The sequence below is a fragment of the Piliocolobus tephrosceles genome, chromosome 1, assembly GCF_002776525.5.
Source record: "Piliocolobus tephrosceles isolate RC106 chromosome 1, ASM277652v3, whole genome shotgun sequence".
NCBI classification, from domain to species: Eukaryota; Metazoa; Chordata; class Mammalia; order Primates; family Cercopithecidae; genus Piliocolobus; species Piliocolobus tephrosceles.
The window spans coordinates 210425408-210431746 of record NC_045434.1 but is presented as its reverse complement, the minus strand read 5'-3'; positions in this window follow the sequence as shown (position 1 = coordinate 210431746).

Here is a 6339-nt window from a genome sequence, read left to right as displayed (position 1 = left end):
GTGTTTCACTAACTCAATACACATTTCATTTATTTGTGAATTTATTTTCTGAGAATCCCACTGGAATGTCAGCTCATGAGAGCGGGGACTTTGAGCTCTATTTCATTGCTGTGTCCTAAGTCCATGCTGCATAGTGCTCAGCAAATATTTGCTGAATGACTGAGGGAATGAATCCCTTCTCCTGTCCAGCATGAAGAGATCCAAGTTATCTACAACATCCATGCCACCCAGGGGTGGGGGGTGAGGGGCTGAAGAGCCCCACAAGACAGCAAGTGAGCCTTGAATGGAAAGGGATTCTCCATTTTCCCCAGGGAGAACTTGAATGTCTATTTTCCTGTGCCACTGGAAAAAGTAGTTACGTATTAGTTTGTGTGTCTATTAAATGCCATGTATCTGAAATAAGATGCACTAAGTTAGAAATGTGAATTTTTCCATTTAATGCATTTCATGAAATTATTTTGCTCAAGCCACTTTCTGGGGCCTTCCCCACTGGATCTTGGGACCAGGAGACCCCTGTTTCGAGGGATCTGAGACTCAGTTCCTTTTGAGTCCTTTGTGTTGCTGTCACTGGAAATTTCAACCCAAGTTACAGCTTCCTGTTTGCTTCAGAATAAGAAAGGTATGTTTTCCATTCATCCACGGGGTATGTGTGACACTCGCCTCAGCTGCGACACACACTGCTGGCACGGGTCCTCTGTATATAGGGTGATCATCTGTCCTGGCTTGCCTGGGACTGAGGGGAGTACTGGGACTTTCAGTCCCGAGAAAACCCAAGTTCATCCCTTTGTCCATAGCGGGTTTGTTCCCAGCCATGTCCTTGCAGTTCTGAGGCCACGCACCCAGGAGTAGTGAATACACTTGGGTGGATGTTCCCTCCTGCATTTTATAAGCTGATCCACCAGGAAACTCCAGAAGGTCTCAAGTTAGCTTTGATTGAGGCTAATGTGTTTTCCTACACAGTGTTATGTGGTCCAAGCTACATAATCAACAAAGGATTCCAAAAAGAGAGGCTTTGTTAGGAACCTAATATAACCCTGTAAACCAAAAATAAAATTCCAAAGTCTCCCACTGACTGAACAGACCCCCTCTTGGCCAACGGGACCCCAGAAAAGCCTTAAAACTGAGTTCTTGGCCAGGTGTGATGGCTCAAGCCTGTAATCCCAGCACTTTGGGAGGCCGAGACGGGCGGATCATGAGGTCAGGAGATTGAGACCATCCTGGTTAATCTGGTGAAACCCCGTCTCTACTAAAAAAAACAAAAAAACTAGCCGGGCGAGCTGTAGTCCCAGCTACTCAGGAGGCTGAGGCAGGAGAATGGCGTAAACCCGGAAGGCGGAGCTTGCAGTGAGCTGAGATCCGGCCACTGCACTCCAGCCTGGGCGACAGAGAGAGACTCCATCTCAAAAAAAAAAAAAAAAAAACCGAGTTCTTGGTCATGATGGAACAGGAGGTTGGTCATGCCTCATTATACCTCATTCTCTTTTGTGGTTTAGATACTGACCAGCATTAAGGCTAAAATGGAAATGATAAGACTGACAGGACATACTCTTTGTGGCAATAAGATGCTAAATTATAAATAAGACCTAAAGCCATGCCAGGCAGGGGTTAAATCATGGACCCCTGCACTTAAAAAATAAACTATAGGGCTGGGAGCCGTGGCTCATGCCTGTAATCCCAGCACTTTGGAAGGCCAAGGTGGGTGGATCACCTGAGCTCAGGAGTTCAAGACCAGCCTGGCCAACATGGTGAAACCCCATCTCTACTAAAAATGTAAAAATTAGCTGGATGTGGTGGCAGGTGCCTGTAATCCCAGCTATTTGAGAGGCTGAGGCAGGAGAATCACTTAAACCTGGGAGGTGGAGGTTCCAGTGAGCTGAGTTCACATCATTGCACCCCAGCCTGGGTGACAAGAGTGAAACTCCATCTCGAAAACAAACATACAGTCTGGGCGTAGTGGCTCACACCTGTAATCCCAGCACTTTGGGAAGCTGAGGCGGGCAGATCACGAGGTCAGGAGATCGAGACCATCCTGGCTAACACGGTGAAACCCTGTCTCTACTAAAAATACAAAAAATAAAATAAAATAAAAATTTGCCAGGCATGGTGGCGGGCGCCTCTAGTCCCAGCTACTTGGGAGGCTAAGGCAGCAGAATGGCATGAACCCAGGAAGCAGAGCTTGCAGTGAGCCAAGATCACACCACTGCACTCCAGCCTGGGCAACAGAGCGAGACTCCATCTCAAAAACAAACAAAAAACTATATTCTGACTGCCACACGTTTTTTTGTTTGTTTGTTTTACTTTAACAGCTAAACAAGCACTGGCCTCAAGATAAACACTATTAAAACAATTGCAACTCATCTACCTCGCAGACACTAAGTCCCTATTCCACCAGCCATAACTACAGCTTTTATAGGACAAGAGACTGATTGCAATAACTTTCTCCTGATAGAAAGACCACCCTCCACAGACCGGTTCTGGCTGGTTTGCAGAGGCTGCACACTTGAGTGCCTTCATGTCCTAAAAAGACCTTTTGACATATAGGGCCCAATTATAATACATTTAAATGTTAAGTTTCTATCCCAAAGTGAACATGGGTCATACGTAACATACACGTTTATTCAATACACATGTGTCGGGACCACCTTCATAAATACTCATAGCTCTTCCTGTAACCTGTTAAATATGCATGTTTTGCCAACCCATTCAGCATAAAGCTTCCACCCGAACCCCTCTGATGGAGCTTGGATATTTGTCCCTGCTCAAATCTCATGTTGAAATGTAATCCCCAGCGTTGGAGGGGGGACCTGGTGGGAGGTGTTTGGATCATGCAGTTGGATCCTTCATGAATGGCTTGGGCCATCCCCTTGGTGATGAGTGAGCTCTTGCTCTGAGTTCACACATGATCTGGTCATTTAAAAGTGCATGCCCCACTCCCCTGCTCCTGCTTTCACCATGGGACATGCTTGCTCCCGCTTCACCTTCCACCATGAGTCAAAGCTCCCTAAGCCCTCCCCAGAAGCTAAGTGATGTCGGTGCCGTGCTCGTACAGCCTGCAGAACCATGAGCCAATGAAACTTTGCTTGCTTCTTTACAAATTACTGCATTTCAGGTATTTCATTATAGCAATGTAAGAATGGCCTAATGCACCCTCTCTTTCAAAGTGACCATCAATGGCCTTTATTGGAGGCACCTTCCTAGCCTTTGGGGTGACCACCTTGCAGGCTATAACCCCCTTATAGAAAATAAACCCTCCTTTTGTAAATTCATATATATATATGTATATGTATTTGTAAGTTTACAACCCTATAGCCAGGCCAAGGGCTAAAACCCCTGCAGTTTATTATAAATAAAGCATGGGGGTCAAGGGCGGTAGCTTATGCGTATAATCCCAGCACTGTGGGAGGCCAGAAAAGTGGCAGGAGGTGGGCAGATCAGTTGAGGTCAGGAGTTTGATACCAGTCTCACCGACATGGTGAAACCCTGTCTCTACTAAAAAGACAAAAATTAGCCAGGCATGGTGGTGCATGCCTGTAGTCCCAGTTACTCAGGAGGCTAAGGCAGGAGGATCACCTGAACCTAGGAGAAGGAGGTTGCAGTGAGCCGAGATTATGTCACTGTATTCCAGCATGGGTGACAGAGCAAGACACTGTCTCGGAAAAAAAAAAAAAAAGAAAAGAAAAGAAAAAGGGATTGCATAGGAAAATAGAAAATACCATTCTGGTTTAACGTTGGTTAAATATTGGGTAGTGTGTTAAGATTTGCTGGGGGTATAGTTGTCTTGGTCTCCTGACAGGTCAGGGTGAAAACAGGACTTGGACAAGTAATCACAGTAGAAGGAGAGTTAAGCCTCAGACATCTTTGCTTGTGTAGTGTGGATGATATGGGATTTTGCAGAATCTGATGAGATTCCTGATGGGTTGTTGGATCCTGTTTTGTGGAGAAATAGAAGGTGAACAGCTACTAGGGCAGCAATGATAATAGGGAAAATGAAGTGGAAGGTGAAGAATCGTGGAAGGGAGGCTTTGTCAACTGAAAATCTGCCCCAGATTCATTCCACCAGGTTAGTACCAGTGTATGGGGAGCTGACCATAGGTTTGTGATTACTGTGGTCGCTCACAAAGATATTTGTCCTCATGGTAGGATGTAACCTATACATGCTGTTGCTATTACTGTAAATAGTAGAATAATACCAATGTTTCAGGTTGGTAGAACCTAGAAAGGTGTAGGACCTGTACTGTAAACCTCGTCCTACGTGGGTTTATTAGTGTTTTCACACTGCTGATAAAGATATACCCAAGAGTGGTCAATTTATAAAGAAAAAGAGGATTAATGGACTCACAGTTCCACATGGCTGGGGAGGCCTCACAATCATGGCAGAAGGTGAAAAGGCACATCTTACACGGCAGCAGACAATAGAGAAAATGAGAATCGAGTGAAAGGGGAAACCCCTTATAAAACCGTCAGATCTCGTGAGACTTATTCACTACCACGAGAACAGTATGGGGGAAATTGCCCCCACGATTCAATGATCTCCCACCGGGTCTCTCCCACAGCGCGTAAGAATTACGGGAGCTACAATTCAAGATGAGATTTGAGTGGGGACACAGCCAAACCATATCAATGGGCCTTCTTGGGGTTGTTGTGAGGCTTAAATGGCAGGAGTCCCCTCCTCCAACTCTCACCACCTTCACCACCCCCACTGCAGAGTAAATTGCTGCTTGTCTCCAGATCCTCCACCTGAGGGGCAAGAATAGCAACTTGATATGGTTTGGATCAGTGTCCCCACCCAAATCTCATGGTCAATTGTAATCCCCAGTGTTGGAGGCTGGGTCTGGTGTGAGGTGACTGGATCATGGGGGCAGAGTTCTCATGAATGGTTTAGCACCATCCTGGGTACTGTACAGTGAGTTCTCACGAGATCTGGTTGTTTGAAAGTGTGTAGTTTTTAACACACTTCTTTCTCTCTCTCTCTTCCTCTTGTTTCTGCCCTGTAAGATGTGCCTACCCTCCCTTTGCCTTCCGCCACGATTGTAAGTTCCCTGAGGCTTCCCTAAAAGCAGAAGCTGCTACACTTCCTACACAGCCTGCAGAACCATGAGCCAATTCAATCTCTTTATAAATTACCCAGATTCAGATATTTTTTCATTCATAGAAGTGCAAGAATGGACTAGTACACAGCTGCTCTGTGCCAAGCTGTGAATATGATCTGTGGTCCTTATCATGACTCATTTCCATTTTACAGATGGGAAGACTGAGGCTCTGAGAGGGTAAGGAGTGACTCGCCCAAGGCCATGCATCTAGGTGCTATGCATTTGGTGTGGAGCTCAAGTTCAGAGGCTATCCCTCACGCCCACCCCACCCCATCCCCAGCCCAGTGCATCGAATGGATGACTCAGTGCTTGTCTGGGTTTACCCTCCAGGGAAAACAAAGGTAAGGTTTATCCAAGGGTTTGGTCCCCCATTCCTGGTGCCATGGCCCGTGACCTGGCCTCAAACCTTTGGCCTTCATGACCCTGTCCCCAGGGCCCCAGCCCCTGGAGGTGGCTACAGACAAGGTACAGGCAGTGGAGCACGCGTGCGCGCGCGAGCGTCTGTGTGTATGTGTGTGTATGTGTTTTAAGTTCATCTTCCAGGATCTTGTCCCCCAGACCTGAAGCTTTCATTCTGAGTACAACACAGAAAATTTAATTAAATTAGTTAAGTCATAACTGTCTGCAACCATTTATACCCACAGGGAAATGTGGCCCTCTCTGCTGCGGGAGAGACCCAGGGTGCAGAGCCTGGACCAGCAGACTCAGGGAGGCAGGAACCAGGGCCTGGGAACACAGGTGTGCCCTTCCTGCCTGTCTGCAAACATTTCATGAGCACCAGTTATGTGCAGGGCGGGTGCAGGGTGTTGAGGAAGTGGTGGCCGACAAAGCATGGATCCCAAGCAGAAAGCGAAGCTGGGGCATTAGGACTCACCCCAGGATCCTGTTTTCCATGTCTCTCCCTGCATCTCTTCCTGCTTTTCAAATCCTAGCTCTGGCAACACCTCCTCAGGAAGCCCTCCCTGACTAGCCCAGCTCACCCCACCTCTTCCTGTTGTCCCTATCACACAGCTGAGCAATGAGGCAGAGACAGAGGGGCTCCTTGAGGGTAAGGGCAGGATCTCTTTACCCCAGAAGCATGCAGCCCTACGTCTCTGATTTCGACAAATTAGAGAATCAAAGAATGCCCCTGACAGAGGGAAAAACTGAAGGTAGGCCGGGTGCGGTGGATCAAGCCTGTAATCCCAGCACTTTGGGAGGCTGAGACGGGCGGATCACGAGGTCAGGAGATCTAGACCATCCTGGCTAA